Source organism: Saimiri boliviensis, chromosome 1 (assembly GCF_048565385.1).
Source record: "Saimiri boliviensis isolate mSaiBol1 chromosome 1, mSaiBol1.pri, whole genome shotgun sequence".
NCBI lineage: Eukaryota > Metazoa > Chordata > Mammalia > Primates > Cebidae > Saimiri > Saimiri boliviensis.
The window spans coordinates 228,960,001-228,977,238 of record NC_133449.1 but is presented as its reverse complement, the minus strand read 5'-3'; the positions used below and the strand labels follow the sequence as shown (position 1 = coordinate 228,977,238).

At 45.6% G+C, this 17,238-nt stretch overlaps 1 protein-coding gene and 1 pseudogene across 1 annotated transcript in view; both read right to left on the bottom strand.

Moving 5' to 3' along the window:
• The window catches only part of SERINC5 (serine incorporator 5), a 126,351-nt gene that overhangs the window by 96,476 nt on the left and 12,637 nt on the right, over positions 1–17,238 (bottom strand). The gene's annotated exons all lie outside the window — the stretch shown is intronic.
• On the bottom strand, positions 3,970–4,064 carry LOC120365912 (small nucleolar RNA U13; annotated as a pseudogene).

Below are 17,238 nucleotides of genomic sequence, written 5' to 3'. Positions count from 1 at the left end.
CACGCCATTGCACTCCAGCCTGGGTAACAAGAATGAAACTCCGTCGCAGAAAAAAAAAAAAAAAAAAAAAAAAAAATATGTTTAAATTAATTCTCAGTAGAAAACAGGTTTATCCTTTTCCTCCCATCAAATACTTTAATGAACAGCTTAAGTACTAAATCTTTTTAATGTTTTTTCTTGAGACAGATTCTCTCTCTGTTGCCCAGGCTGGAGTACAGTGGCATGATCTCAGCTTACTGCAACCTCTGCCTCCCAGGTTCAAGCGATTCTCCTGCCTCAGCTTCCTGAGTAGCTGGGATTACAGGCATACGCCACCACGCCCAGCTAATTTTTGTATTTTCAGTAGAGGCAAGGTTTCACCAAGTTGGCCAGGCTGGTCTCAAACTCCTGACCTTGCTTGGGTGATCCGCCCACCTCCGCCTCTCAAAGTGCTGGAATTACAGGCACGAGCCAACACAACTGGTCCTAAGTACTCAAGCTTAATATGACACCTCTTGGTAATATTTAAAGCGTAAACTACTTCTAAAGTACAACCTGCCGTCTCTGAGTACAGCCTGCCATCTCTAAGTCAAGTTATGTATGTATGTATGTCAATTTGGATGCTGTGGTGGAATTATCTACCTTGCTTGTTTGTGTCCTTTTTAATCTCTACAGCTGTGCACTATTGGAAACAAGATTCAAGTTCATTCTACAGGACTTCTAAGCTGTATGAAAAAAATCACCAAGTTCTAACTAGTCTGTGTTTCTTTTTTGTTTGTTTTTTTTTTTTGAGACGGAGTCTGGCCCAGGCTGGAATGCAATGGCACTATCTCGGCTCACTGCAACCTCTGCCTTCCCGGTTCAAACGATTCTCCTGCCTCAGCCTCCTGAGTAGCTGGGATTATAGGCGCCCACTACCATACCCCACTAATGTTTGTATTTTTAGTAGAGATGGGTTTCACCATGTTGGCCAGGCTGGTCTCAAACTCCTGACCTCAGGGGATCCAACCACCTTGCCCAGCCCAGTGTTTCCTTTCTTTTTTTTTTTTTTAGACAGTCTAGCTCTGTCATCCAGGCTGGAGTGCAATGGCGCAATCTTGGCTGGCTGCAACCTCCACCTCCCAGGTTCAAATGATTCTCCCGCCATTATGCCGGGCTCAACTTTTTTGTATTTTTGTGGAGACAGGGTTTCACCATATTGGACAGGCTATTCTTCAACTCCTGACCCCAAGTGATCTGCCTGCCTCAGCCTCCAAAAGTGGTGGATTATAGGCGTAAGCCACCACGCTGACCCCAGTGTTTCTTTTCTGGGTAGTATCACTGCATGCTCCAGGGGCCAGGTACATCCTTGGTAGTAAAGGCAGGGGCAGTGTTTTCACAAAGACTGGTGAGTGCTACCGGCATCTTGGGGTAAGTACCAGCTATGCACAGGGCTCCCTAATTGTTTTACAAACATCAGGAAAAGAGAAAGGATAATGGTGAGAATGGAAGAGGTGGGCGCTCTCTCTCTCTCGCTCTCGCGCTCTCTCTCTCTCTCTCTCTCTCTCTCTCTGTAAAGACAGGGTCTCACTGTCACCCAGGCTGGGGTGCAGTGGCACAATCATGGCTCACTGCAGCTTCAACTTTCCAGTCACAGGTGATCCTCCCATGTCAGCCTCCATAATAGCTGGAACTGCAAGCACACACCACCACGTCTAGCTAATGTTTGTATTTTTTTGTAGAGATGGGGTTTTACTATGTGGCTCAGGCTGGTCTCAAACTCTTGGGCTCAAGTGATACACCCGCCTTAGCCTCCCAAAGTACTCAGATTAAAAGGAAGAGCCTTGGCCGGGCACGGTGGCTCAAGCCTGTAATCCCAGCACTTTGGGAGGCCGAGGCGGGTGGATCACAAGGTCGAGAGATCAAGACCATCCTGGTCAACATGGTGAAACCCCGTCTCTACTAAAGATACAAAAAATTAGCTGGGCATGGTGGCACGTGCCTGTAATCCCAGCTACTCAGGAGGCTGAGGCAGGAGAATTGCTTGAACCTAGGAGGCGGAGTTGCAGTGAGCCGAGATCGCGCCATTGCACTCCAGCCTGGGTGACAAGAGCGAAACTCCGTCTCAAAAAAAAAAAAAAAAAAAAGGAAGAGCCACCTCCCCACCAGTTGCCAGTGCTCTCTAAATAATCAGAGAATACCCTCAAACAATCCATAATGAAGGGCAAATGGAATGAGCACTGGTGTTCCTCTCAAGCACTTGAGTCCTGCTATCTGCCACATCCCCTGCAGTTAAAAAAAAAAGAAGTCAGAGACTCAACCCTGCTAGAATTCTTGCTTCCAAAAACATGCAATTGGCTGGGCACAGTGGCTCGTCGCCCCTGTAATCCCAACACGTTGGGAGGCAAACGTGGGTGGATCACAAGGTCTAGAGATTGAGACCATCGTGCCAACATGGTGAAACTCCGTCTCTACTAAAAACACAAAAAATTAGCTGGGTGTGGTGGTGTAAGCCTGTAGTCCCAGCTACTTGGGAGGCTGAGACAGGAGAATGGCTTGAACCCGGGAGGCCCTCTGCCGAGACTGCACCACTGCGCTCCAGCCTGGTGACACAGAGAGAGACTCGGACTCAAAAAAAAAAAAAAGCAATCCCATGGCAAATCTCATTCCTCCCTGCCCCACCAGAAGGAAATAATGTACAGCTTCATGCTTTTCAAAGCCTTCAACCAGAAGCTGCTGCTGGGGAAAGTGATTTGCATAAAGTACCTCACGGGTTATACTAGCTCTGTCTAAATGGCCTCATAGCCCTTCAACCTGCAACTTCCACCAACTACACTAATGGTAAGACAGTACAGGCTTAAAAACTGCTTTCTGTTAAATTCTATCACCCACGCATAGAACAGAACTTTCTGGAAAATAACTTAAGCAACGGCTTGGGAGTTGAAGAGAAGGAAGGGAACAAAAAGTGTAAACTGATTTTATTACAACAAAATACAGCATAAAACCCCAATCCAAAGCTGGACATGGTGGCTCACGCCTGTAATCCCAGCATTTTGGGAGGCCAAGGCAGGTGGACTGACTGAGGTCAGGAGCTGGAGACCAGTCAGGCCAACACAGCAAAACCCCATCTCTACTAAAAATACAAAATTTAGCCAGACATGGAGGCAGGCATCTGTAATCCCACTACTTGGGAGACTGAGGCGGGAGAATAGCTTGAACTCTGGAGGCAAAGGGCAGCAGATGCCATGAGATGAGATCGTGCCACTGCACTCCAGCCTAGTTGATAGAGCAAGACTTTGCCTCAAAAAGCAAAACAAAACAAAACAAAAATACCCAATTTGAAATTCAAATCAAGTCATAAGACTGTGTTTAAAATACATAGCTATGGATTCTTTATTGAACTGCTCTGCAAAGATAGCAGATTATCTATCTTTGGGAAAAGCCCAATACCCACTCATTCACGTTCTCATCATTTACCAAAGGCCAAGTGTGTTCTGGGCACTGGAGAACAGCAAAAGCCAGCAGAGTGCAGTGGCAGTACCTATGAGCTGATCAGCTGTGTGGCCTTGCAAGATACCCTGCACCCTGTGCTACAGGATGTTTCCTAGAAATAACTTGAGAGGTGGATATGCCACTGCCTTAAGGATCCTTCTAGCTCCAGAATTAAGACCATGACTTCCCAGATTCACACAACCCCATGGACAGCCCATAAGCCATCTGAGAATGGCAACCTAGGACCTGCAGCAACAGGCATCATACCCATCAGAAACCTCATCAGTAGCTGTGAGACGTTCTCTGGTTAGCTGCCAAACAAAGACTTCCCACTATGGTTCTAATTTCAAACTGCCTGGCCATTATCCTTAAAACTATTGGAGTGTGCTAAAAGATCTAATATTTTGGCTTCTGAGTGAAATTTCTCATACCCAGAGGCACAATTCCCCTTTGTCAGCATGTCCCAATTTTCAGTTTATGGTTTGGACGAACACTGAGGATTCTTTTTTTATTTTTTCATGTCAGATGGCTAATGTACCAAAAGATTTGAGGGAGGCACATCTCACAGACAAGCATGAAAACCCAATCATCATGCTTATGAACTACAAAAGAAACTGGATTCTTCTAATCAGAAACAGAAACATTGACCCAACTGTGGTACCCTATCAGCCAAGAACCAGACCATGCCCACCTTCCACTCTGCCTCTTAACTTTATTAAATAAGGCTGGGCGTGGTGGCTCACTCCTGTAATCCCAGCACTTTGGGAGGCCGAGGCAGGTGGATCACAACGTCAGGAGTTTTGAGACCAGCCTGACCAACATGGTGAAACCAGTCTCTACTAAAAATACAAAAATTAGCTGGGTGTGGTGGCACAGGCCTGTAATCCCAGCTACTCAAGAGGCTGAAGCAGGAGAATCACTTGAACCCGATGAGCCGAGATCATGCCACTGCACTCCAGCCTGGGTGACAGAGCACACAGCAAGACTCCATTTCAAAAAAAAGAAAAAAAAAAAAAAACCTTATTATATAAAAATAGCTGTATCCCTCCGCAGCATACAGGCAAGTCACTACAGCCTTGGGAGGCCAGCAGGAAGAAGAATTAAACCAGAGCTCCCTAAGGGTCAAGTACAGCTGCCTCCAAAGATAGGAAGTTCCTGTCTCGAGTTGTTTATTATGGTATAAGAAATAGAGCACAACTGGGTCAAAAGAGCAGAAGACCCTTCCAGCACCAATTTTCTGGGAGGTGGTCCAAAGGAAGTCAATGGGGCCAGCTCCCTCCCTCACACAGCTAACAGGAGCAAGGCTTGGTCAGCCTTCCTGAAACTCTGCAAGTCCAAGACTCCTGAGCTATTTATTCTATACTTACTTTGAAAACACAAAATTGCTCCAACAGGATGGATATGTCAGAGAACAGCTGAGCACAATAGGATGTGCAATTCTATCTGCTGACCTTCACACTAGGTGAAAGGAGAAAACCACACCAAGATGCACTGAGCTTTGTGGTAATACACAAAAGGCACACAACTCAGCTCAACGAGTCACACCAAACACATCTGATGTTGTAACTTTCCATCGAATTCCAGATAATCCCCCTCCCGCTGCTTCTCAACTGCTCAAAAACCTAACTCTCCACACCTATTTCCAGAGGGTAATTTCAAGTCTTTTTCAAATATAATGCCAAATTTACCATAGTACTTATGTGTTTCTTAACCAATTAACATTTATAAAACTATAAGGCAGGGTGTGGTAGCTCATGCCTATAATCCCAGCACTTTGGGAGGCCAAGGTGGGCAGATCACGAGGTCAGGAATTCAAAACCAGCCTGACCAACATGGTGAAACCCTGTCTCTACTAAAAATACAAAAATTAGCCACATGAGGTGGTGAGTGCCTGTAATTCCAGCTACTCAGAAAGCTGAGGCGGGAGAATCGCTTGAACCCAGGAGGCAAAGGTTGCAGTGAGCCAAGACAGCACCACTGCACTCTAGCCTGGGCAACAGAATCCATCTCAAAAAAAAAACTATCATATCATTTGTATTCAGTTCCTTTTTACAAATGTGTCACTGACAAAGTTTTAGAATGTTGTGCCCTTAGCGGAATTTTCCCCATAAGACCTGTGGTTTTCACTGTGCAGTTCTGCCTAGTGTGGCAATTTTTAGAATGCATATGTCCTGTTGTATTGCAGCAGAACTATCTCCAGGGCTCTAGTGTAGACTACAAGGCATTACTTGCAATCGTTTTTAAAAATTACACTAAATGTCCAAAAGGAAAATGACAAAATAAATGTTTATATGATTAGTTAAATCATATAAAAAGGTCTCCCTCTGCTGTCCAGGCTGGAGTGCAGTGGCAGGATCATGGCTCACTGCAGTCTCGACCTCCTCAGCCTGGTTCAAGTGATCCTCCCACCTCAGCCCCCACACCGAGCAGCTGGGAATACAGGTGCATGCCACCATGCATGAATAATTTTTTTATATTTTGTAGAGAACCTCTTATAGAGACGAGGTCTCACTATGTTGCTCAGGCTAGTCTTGAACTCCTGGGCTCAAGTTACCTACCCACCTCAGTCCCCAAAAAGTGCTGGGATTATAGGCATCAGCCACTGTGCTCAGCTGTGTATTTCTGTAAAGCATAAAATACTGTTCTTAAAATGTTTTCATGTCATGTTACTTAATTCATCATTTCAAGATTCGATCAGTATCTAATAAATTGATCTGTCTATCTAGTGATTGGTTTCTATCACTAATGATAACATTTCAATGCTTCTCACTTTTTCAAGGTGCTACATACTGTAATCCCTAAAACATCTTAAGAAATCAAAAGGCGGGCCGGGCACAGTGGTTCAAGCCTGTAATCTCAGCACTTTGGGAGGCCGAGGCGGGTGGATCACAAGGTCAAGATATCAAGACCATCCTGGTCAACTTGGTGAAACCCCATCTCTACTAAAAATACAAAAATTAGCTGGGCATGGTGGCCCATGCCTGTAATCCCAGCTACTCAGGAGGCTGAGGCAGGAGAATTGCTTGAACCCAGGAGGCGGAGGTTGCGGTGAGCCAAGATCGTGCCATTGCACTCCAGCCTGGGTAACAAGAGCGAAACTCCATCTCAAAAAAAAAAAAAAAAAGAAAGAAATCAAAAGGCATATAATGACAGTGAAAAATATTCAATTAGCCCTCTCCTCAAAAAAAGATAAGAACAAAGAACAGAAGAGGAAGTGAGCCAGGTTCCAGTTACTTGGGAGGCTGAGGCAGGAGGACCACCTGAGCCCAGGAGTTTAAGGCTGCAGTGAACTATGATTGCACCTCTGTACTCCATCTTGTGTGTTAGGGCAAGACTACATCTCTAAAAAATAATTAATTGGGAAAAAGAAAAGAAAAGAAGGGGAAATGAAATGGAAACTGATCAATAATTTATAGCCTTAAACTCAAACATATGAGTCATTACATTAAATGTAAATGATCTAAGCATCCAATTAAAAGGCAAAGATTGGTCAGGTACAATGGTTCACACATGTAATCCCAGTACTTTGGGAGGCCAAGGCAGGAGGATCACTTGGAGCACAGGAGTTTGAGACCAGCCTGAGCAACATAGTGAGACCGTGTCTCCATGAAAAAAAAAAAAAAAAAAAAAAAAAAAAAATTCAGCCAGGCACGGTGGGTCACACCTGTAATCCCAGCACTTTGGGAGGCCAAGGCAGGAGGATCATGAGGTCAGGGGTTCAAGACCAGCTTGGCCAACATGGTGAAACCCCGTCTCTATTTAGAAATACAAAAATTAGCCGGGCATGGTGGCGCACACCTGTAATCCCAGCTACTTGGAAGGCTGAGGCAGGAGAATCACTTGAACCCAGGAGGCAGAGGTTGTGGTGAGCTAAGAGCACATCATTGCACTCCAGCCTGGGTGACAGAGCGAGACTCTGTCTCAAAAAAAAAAAAAAAAAAATCATGCCTGGTGGTGCATGTCTGTAGTCTCAGCTACTTGGGAAGCTAAGGTAGGAGGATCACTTGAGCCCAGGGTGTTGAAGGTGCAGTGAGCTATAATGGTACCACTATACTCCAGCCTGGGCAACAGGGCAAGATCCCATCTCAAAATAAAACAGCAAAGTTTGTCAGATTGGATTAAAAACCAAGAAAGACCTCTCTCTATCAGGTTTATTAAAAACATACTTTTAGGCCAACCACAGTGGCTCATGCCTGTAATCCCAGCACTTTGGGAGGCCGAGGCAGGCAGATCATGAAGTCAGGAGTTCAATATCAGCCTGGCGAAGACAATGAAACCCTGACTGTACTAAAATACAAACAATTAGCCAGGCATGGTGGCACATGTTTGCAATCCCAGCTACTAGGGAGGATGAGGCAGAGAACTGCTTAAACCCAGGAGGCGGAGGTTGCAGTTAGCCAAGGTCATGCCACTGCACTCCAACCTGGGCAACAGAAGTGAGATTCCGTCTCAAAATAAATAAATTAAATAAATGAATGAATGAATAAATAAATAAATAAAACATATTTTTAAATATAAAGACAGATTAGTTGAAAGCCAAAAGGGTTGTATGGCTATATTAATAAATACCAAATACTAAAAAGAAGACCCTGTTAGAAAAATAGGCCAGGCATGGTGGCTCACACCTGTAATCCCACCACTTTGAGTTCAAGACCAGCCTGGTCCACATGGAGAAACCCCATCTTTACTAAAAATACAAAAATTAGGCCAGGTGCAATGGCTCACGCCTGCAGTCCCAACAACTTGGGAGGCCAAGGCAGGTGGATCACCTGAGGTCAGGAGTTCAAGACCAGCGTAGCCAATATGGTGAAACCCCATCTCTACTAAAAATGCAAAAATTAGTTGGGTGTGGTGATGCACATCTGTAATCCCAGCTACTTGGGAGGCTGAGGCAGGAGAATCACTTGAACCTGGGAGGCAGAGGTTGCAGTGAGCCAAGATCACACCACTGCACTCCAGCCTGAGTGGCAGAGCAAGACTCAGTCTCAAAATATACATAAAATAAAAAAATTAGCTGGGCGTGATGGCACATGCTTGTAATTCCAGCTACTCCAGAGGCTGAGGCAGGAGAACCACTTTAACTCAGTGGGCAGCGGTTGCAGTGAGCCAAGATCACGCCACTGCACTCCAGCCTGGGTGGAGAGCAAGACTCTGTCCAAAAAAAAAAAAAGAAAGAAAAAAGAAAAAGAAAAGGATCAAGGATCAGTTCATTAAGGAGAATAATCCTCATGTGGATACATTTAACAGAGCTTCAAAATACATTAAACAAAAACTGACCAAATGGGAAAAAGCAACAAAAACACAAGCATATTTGGGACATTAAATTTTTCCTAGTAACTAATACAATTAGACCAAAAAAGTTTTTATGAAGATGGAGAAGATCTGTGTAAAACTATCAACCAACTTGAAAATTGTAAAATATATGATCTTTTCAAGGGAACATGAAACATTCACCAAGATATATCATATTCTAGGCCATAAAACAATAGATTTAAGGGCCAGGCATAGTGGCTCACGCCTGTAATCCCAGCACTCTGGGAGGCCGAGGTGGGCAGATCACCTGAGGTCAGGAGTTCAAGACCAGCCTGACCAACATGGTGAAACCCCATCTTTTATTTATTTATTTTTTTTTTTTTGAGGCGGAGTTTCGCTCTTGTTACCCAGGCTGGAGTGCAATGGCGCGATCTCGGCTCACCGCAACCTCCGCCTCCTGGGTTCAGGCAATTCTCCTGCCTCAGCCTCCTGAGTAGCTGGGATTACAGGCACGAGCCACCATGCCCAGCTAATTTTTTGTATTTTTAGTAGAGACGGGATTTCACCATGTTGACCAGGATGGTCTCGATCTCTCGACCTCGTGATCCACCCGCCTCGGCCTCCCAAAGTGCTGGGATTACAGGCTTGAGCCACCGCGCCCGGCCGAAACCCCATCTTTTAAATAAATAAATAAATAAATAAATTTAAAAGGGACGAATATATATAGAATACATCCTCTGGCCACCATGAAATTAAATTCTAAATTAATAGCAAAAATACTCCTGGAAAATCCACAAATACTTAGAAATTAAAAACATATTTCTAAATAACTCATAGCTCAAAGAAGAAAACAAAGGAAATTTAGAAAATTATTTTGAGCCGGGCACAGTGGCCCACTCCTGTAAACCCAGCACTTTGGGAGGCCAAGGCAGACAGATAACTTGAGGTTGGGAGTTCAAGACCTGCCTGGCCAACATGGCAAAATCCCATATATACTAAAAATACCAAAAAAATTACTCAGGTATGGTGGTGGGCACGTGTATCCCAGCTACTGAGGAGCTGAGGCAGAAGAATTGCTTGAACCCAGAAGGCAGAGGTGGCAGGAAGCCAAGATTGCACCATTGCACTCCAGCCCGGGCAACAAGAGCAAAACTCTGTCTAAAAAAAAAAAAAAGAAAGAAAATATTTTGATGGCTCACACCTGTAATCCCAGCGCTTTGGGAGGCCAAGGAGGGCAGATCACAGGGTCAGGAGTTCAAGACCAGCCTGAGCAACATGGTGAAACCCTGTCTCTACTTAAAAAAAAAAAAAAAAAAATTAGCTAGGTGTGGTTGCATGCCTTGGGAGGCCATGGCAGGAGAATCGCTTAAACTAGGGAGGCGGACGCTGCAGTGAGCAGAGATGATGCCACTGCACTCCAGACTGGGCGATAGAGCAAGACACTATCTCCAAAAAAAAAAAAAAAAGATTTAGAATAATGATCTAAGCTTCTCCCTAAAAAAAAAAAAAAAAAAAAAAATCAAAGCACAAATTAAAGTAAAAAGAGGGAAATAATAAAGAGCAGAAAGCAATGAAATAGCACACCGATCATGGGAAAAAACCTAGTCTTCCACAAGATTAATAAAATTGATATGCTTCCTAGCTAGATCGATCAAGAAAAAAGAAAGGAAGAAGAGAGAGGGACACAAATGATCAACATTGGGAATGCCTGAGGAGACATCACTGCATACATGATTAAGCAGATTGTTATTTAGAATAGGTTTTCTTGATACAAACCCTAACAGATTCCTACAAAGGACCTGCACTTAGAAAATCCATTACATTAACCCCATAAGGGTTATAAAATCAAGCAGAGAGATTGTAATTAGAACAACAGTTTAGGCCGGGCGCGGTGGCTCAAGCCTGTAATCCCAGCACTTTGGGAGGCCGAGGCGGGTGGATCACGAGGTCGAGAGATCGAGACCATCCTGGTCAACAAGGTGAAACCCCGTCTCTACTAAAAATACAAAAAATTAGCTGGGCATGGTGGCGCGTGCCTGTAATCCCAGCTACTCAGGAGGCTGAGGCAGGAGAATTGCCTGAACCCAGGAGGCGGAGGTTGCGGTGAGCCGAGATCGCGCCATTGCACTCCAGCCTGGGTAACAAGAGCAAAACTCCGTCTCAAAAAAAAAAAAAAAAAAAAAAAAAAAGAACAACAGTTTAGCCAGGCGTGGTGGCTCACGCCTGTAATTAAAGCACTTTGGAGGCCAAGGCGGGCGGATCACCTGAGGTTGGGAGTTCAAGACCAGCCTGACCAACATGGTTAAACCCCTTTCTTAAAAAAAAAAAAAAAAAAAAAAAAAAAACTATACTTTAGTAGAACGATCAATTCGCTGGCAGTATGGAAAAAACAATCAGCCAGTGAAAGAACTAGGGAGAGGAAACCCAATAAGGAGCCACTCCCTTTGTCCAGCTGATAAATGAAATGTCTATACTATATACACCCCAGCTTCCTACTTCCAGATCCGACCCTCTCAATACTTCTGGCCTTGCTTCTGCAGTTGTCATTTCCCTCTGGTCAAACCATCATGAGCAGGAAGTACAGTGCCAATGGTGGGTAGAGTTTATCCGCTAATTCTCATGGCTTGTGCTTGATACATAGTCAATTGTCTCACTCTGCCTCCATTCCCACATTCTTCTGCATGTCTTCCAGTATTGAAGAATGAAGAAAATTAAACCATGCTTCTCAGACTCCCTTGCTGTTAGGATCCTGATAATTAGCAACTCTCACAGTATTTGTTAGGTGAAAACAAGGTGGAAGCCACCCTCCTGTTGTGGTGTCTGCAGCCAGGCAAGGTCCTGGGAAAGGACAGACAGTAGCAGCCACTAGGCTCCTGTGTGAAGCCACTAACTGATAGGTGTCAGGGCAGAGTTACAGTGGTGGCAGCAGCTTCTACTTGAAACCAACTCAATAGCCCCATAGACTAATCTTTTTTTTTTTTTTTTTTGGAGACAGTTTCACTCATGTTGCCCAGGCTAGAGTGCAGTGGCACGATCTCGGCTCAATGCAACCTCTGCCTCCTACGTTCAAGCCATTCTCCTGCCTCAGCCTCCCAAGTAGCTGGGATTATACGTGCCTGCCACCACTCCTGGCTTAATTTTTCTATTTTTAGTAGAGACGGGGTTTCATCATGTTGGCCAGGCTGGGCTTGAACTCCTAACCTCAGGTGATCCATCCACCTCAGCCTCCTAAAGTGCTGTCATTACAGATGTGAGCCACTACACCCAGCCTAGACTGATCTTTTTGATAAACATATCTGACCCTTCTGGTCTTAAAGCTTGAAAATGATCCTTATAGTCTTAAAGCTTGAAATCTGTATTTGTTTTATCTGAGTTCCTTCCTCAGAATAGGACTTTCAGGCCTCTCAAAGAGTCTCAAAGAACTGAAACTCACCAGATCACCATATCAGATGCCTGACACCTCATTCATCATTGATTGCTTCCTTGCCCCTCCCAGGTTCTTGTTTTCTTATGCATTGTTGTATTTCTTCCCTGCTATGCAAACTTCTAGTTTTAGTAGGTCAGGGAGATGGATTTGAACTCCTATCTCCCTGGCCGTAGCACCAGATTAAAGCCTTCTTCCTTGCAATACTCGTCCATCTCAGTCATTGGCTTTTTGTGTGCTGAGCAGCAGAACCTGGACGGAACCCCTAGTCCTTAGGTAACATCATTTTTTTTTTTTTTTTTTTTTTTTTGAGACGGAGTTTCACTCTTGTTACCCAGGCTGGAGTGCAATGGCGCGATCTCGGCTCACCGCAACCTCCGCCTCCTGGGTTCAGGCAATTCTCCTGCCTCAGCCTCCTGAGTAGTTGGGATTACAGGCACGTGCCACCATGCCCAGCTAATTTTTTGTATTTTTAGTAGAGACGGGGTTTCACTATGTTGACCGGGATGGTCTCGATCTCTTGACCTTGTGATCCACCCGCCTCCGCCTCCCAAAGTGCTGGGATTACAGGCTTGAGCCACTGCGCCTGGCCGGTAACATTCTTAAATTCAAGTGTCCCAGGGAGTGGCCCCTTGCTGCTTGCTCCTTTAGTTCTACAATCACTTTTTTTTTTTTTTTTTTTGAAACGGAGTTTTGCTCTTGTTGCCCAGGCTGGAGTGCAATGGCGCATTCTAGGCTCACCGAAACCTCCGCCTCCTGGGTTCAGGCAATTCTCCTGTCTCAGCCTCCCAAGTAGCTGGGATTACAGGCATGTGCCACCACGTCCGGCTAATTTTTTGCATTTTTAGTAGAGACAGGGTTTCACCATGTTGGCCAAGATAGTCTCAATCTCTTGACCTCGTGATCCACCCTCCTCGGCCTCCTAAAGTGCTGGGATTACAGGCGTGAGCCACCACGTCCGGCCCTACAGTCACTTTTTAAACACACCTAATTCCCTACAGTAAATCCTCTTCTGTTCAAAACACCTAGAGTGATCTTGGTATCTTCACTTGGTATCTTAAACTGAACCCTGAAATACTGCATCACCACTTTAAAAGACTCTTACATATAACATCTGATTTCTATTCCTTCTACAATCACTAATACTGTTAAAGGGAGTTTATCTCTTTAACAACAGTAGGGAGACAAGACAGGAATTTCCCCCAGTTGACAAGAAAATTTAAGAACTAGGAACAGTAGTGAGTTCCCCAACACTGGTGAGATTCAAACACAGATGCACACAGAAGAGGGGCATTAAAAAGGACATCTAAGCTTCAGATGGGTCATTACAAATGAATGCCTTTTAAGGTATCTTTCAAGAGTTTCTGTGGTTCCATGACCTGCCTCAAAAATCAAGCAAGGCTGGGCATGGTGGCTCACACCTGGCAACGCAGTGAGAGCCCGTCTCTTAAAAAAGAGAGAGAGAGAAAGAGAAGAAAAGTCAAGCAAGCAGCAAAACCTGGATCTCTCCAGAACTAGACTTGCCTCTCCAGAATTTTTCAAAGAGTTGAATCCCAGTTAATGAGAGTTCACAAACTTAGAAAAAGTAGGAGGTGGCAGAGGGCACAGAAAGCAGGGGATTTCTTTGAAGAAAAAAGAGGATGGAGAGCTACCCTTGGACTCAATTTTGGCAGGAGAACTTAAAAAAAAATAATTAAACTTCAACATCCTGCAATTTGGGGGCAGGAAGCTGTTTTCCTTCCATCCTTTAAGGGCCAGTCCAAAACTCTTCAGGCTCTTAATCTGCTCCTCCTTTTATCTTAAAAGATAATAACCTCCCTTCCCTGGCTTTAGTTCTCAGCTCCCCAGCATTTCTCTACCTTCTGTTGCCTAGAAACTGAGGCTGCAAAAACCTCCAAAACCCCCAAGCACCGTTTTTTTCTTTTTCTTTTTTTTTTTTTTTTTTTTTGAGACAGAGTTTCGCTCTTGTTACCCAGGCGGGAGTGCAATGGCGCGATCTCGGCTCACCGCAACCTCCGCCTCCTGGGTTCAGGCAATTCTCCTGCCTCAGCCTCCTGAGTAGCTGGGATTACAGGCACACACCACCATGCCCAGCTAATTTTTTGTATTTTTAGTAGGGATGGGGTTTCACTATGTTGACCGGGATGGTCTCGATCTCTTGACCTCGTGATCCACCTGCTTCGGCCTCCCAAAGTGCTGGGATTACAGGCTTGAGCCACCGCGCCCGGCCCTTTTTTCTTTTTTTTAAGACGAGGTATCACCATGTTGGTCAGGCTGGTCTTGAACTCCTGACCTCAGGTGATCCGCTCACCTTGGCCTCCAAAGTGCTTGGATTACAGGCGTGAGCCACCACACCTGCCCGCCGCACCCCCCCAACCCCCCGCCCAGCACTTCTTTTTTTTTTTTGAGATGGAGTCTTGCTCTGTCACCCAGGCTACAGTGCAAAGGCATAATCTTGGCTCACTGAAACCTCCGGCTCCCAGGTTCAAGCAATTCTCCTGCCTCAGCCTCCTAAGTAGCTGGGACTACAGGCATCTGCCACCACACTGGGCTAATTTTTGTATTTTTAGTAGAAACGGGGTTTTGCCATGTTGGCCAGGCTGGTCTCAAACTCCTGACCTCAAGTGATCCACCACACCCAGCCTTACTCTTTTTTTGAAATATGGTCTCAGCCAGGCGTGGTGGCTCACGTCTACACTTTGGCAGGCCAAGGCGGGCGACAGAGCAAGACTCTATCTCAAAAAAAAAAAAAGAAACATTGTCTTGCTCTGCCACCCAGGCTAGAGTATAGTAGCACCATCACAGCTCACTGCAGCCTCGACCTCCTGGGCTCAAGAGATCCTCCCACCTCAGCCTCCAGATAAGCTGGCACTCTCAAAAATCCACAGGCACTAATCTTCAATCTTCCCCTCTCGCTTTGTGACATGGTAATTGCCCCATAAACCGCATACCTCGACCATACCTCGGCTTTCCGTTGAAACTGCTCTCTGTAACCCTAATGTGACAGGCAAGCAGTCCAAACCAACGCCATTTTGGCCCCTGTGCCATTTTAAGACTTGTAGTAAGTAACTAAGGTCTGTAATTTCCACCCTACCCAGACAATGTGTAAACTAACGCTTATCTTGCCTTCTGTGAACCACTTAAGTAACAACTGGAATGTCCAAAGTCCCCTGGCCCTCGGAATGTCCGAAGCCCCTCACCCCCACCCAGGAGGTGGTTTACAGAATGTCCAAAGTCCCCCGGCCCTTGGAAGGTCCAAAGCCCCTCGCCCCCGCCCCCGCCCAGGAGGTGGTTTACGGGCATAAAAGGTCTTGACACCCTCCTTTCGGGGCCAGAGGTTAGAGAGACAAGGGTCCTCCTCGGCCTCCTGCAATAAAGATCCTGTCATTTGGCCTAGTCTTTGCCTCAGTGGTGATTTGGTTACAACAACTTGACTAGTTATCTGACCAGGCCGTAGTTCCATACCTGTCCCCACCCTCCAGGCAGGCTCTACCTTCACTTAATTTTCTTTCTTTCCCTGTTGGCTACAGGGAATGTCTGCTTTTTAAATTGGAGATGTTTCTCAGGGTTCCAAGTCTGGGCTTTCCTTCTCATACTACAGCTGCTTTTTCCTGAGGCCAGAAGATTTCCTCGAGAAGCTGAGAAATGGTGGGGACGCTCTTCCTGGAAAAGCGTTCAGGACACACACAACAGTGTGTGTGCAACTGCAGGATGGCATGGACCTCTAGAGCTATTCGGCAAGGAGGACCCACTCTCCACATGCTCCCCTGGGTGGGCTCATCTACTTCTGGGGGCAAATGTCCCTGCCAAGGGACCCCCAGCTTCGTCTCCTTTCCCAAAAGATAAAAGGTGCAAAGCTGAGGCAAACACACCCTCAATCCAGTGTGTAAAGAAGCTCTGCCCCAGGCACAGTCTCCTAGGACATGCAGCATCTATTCACAAGCCACTCCCAAGCACAAGCAGGCCTAGCTACAGCCTCTGAACTTTATTATTCTAGGTACCCAGTAAATATTTTTCTTTTTTTCTTTTTCTGTTTCTTTTTTTTTTTTTTTTTTTTTTGAGACAAGAGTCTCACTCTGTTGCCCAGGCTGTAGTGCAATGGCATGATCTCAGCTCACTGCAACCTCCGCCTCCCAGGTTCAAGCGATTCTTGTGCCTTAGCCTCCCTAGTAGCTGGAATTAGAGGCACGCACCACCATGCCCAGCTGATTTTTGTATTTTTAGTAGAGATGGGGCTTCGCCATGTTGGGCATGCTGGTCTCAAACTCCTAATTTCAGGTGATATGCCTGCCTCAGCCCCAAAAAGTGCTGGGATTGCAGGTGTGAGCCACCACACCCGGCCCCAGTGAATATTTATCAACTGGCATTTTTCTTTATAGATTGTCAGCTCTTTAAAAAAGAAGGAAAGAAAGAATAGAACAGGCACAGTGTCTCACGCTTGCAATCCTAGCACTCTGGGAGGCTGTGGCAGGTGGATCACAATGTCAGCAGTTCAAGGCCAGCCTGGCCAACAAGGTGAAACTCCATCTCTATTAAAGATACAAAAATTAGGCCGGGCACGGTGGCTCAAGCCTGTAATCCCAGCACTTTGGGAGGCCAAGGCGGGTGGATCACGAGGTCGAGAGATCAAGACCATCCTGGTCAACATGGTGAAACCCCGTCTCTACTAAAAATACAAAAAACTAGCTGGGCGTGGTGGCGCGCGCCTGTATGCCTGTAATCCCAGCTACTTAGGAGGCTGAGGCAGGAGAATTGCCTGAGCCAAGGAGGCGGAGGTTGCGGTGAGCCGAGGTCGCGCCATTGCACTCCAGCCTGGGTAACAAGAGCAAAACTCCGTCTCAAAAAAAAAAAAAAAAGATACAAAAATTAGCCGCCTGTAATCCCAGCTACTTGGAGGCTGAGGCAGGAAAACTGCTTGAACCTGGGAGACAGAGATTGCAGTGAACTGAGATAGTGCCACTGTACTCCAGCCTGGGCGACAAAGCAGAGACTCCATCTCAGAAGCAAAAACAAAAACAAAACGAAGAATAACAGCTGATGAAATAAGTCAACAAAGTCCTAGAGTCTTCAGGGATAAGACTAGCAAAGCTAAAGAAAAATTACCACTATAG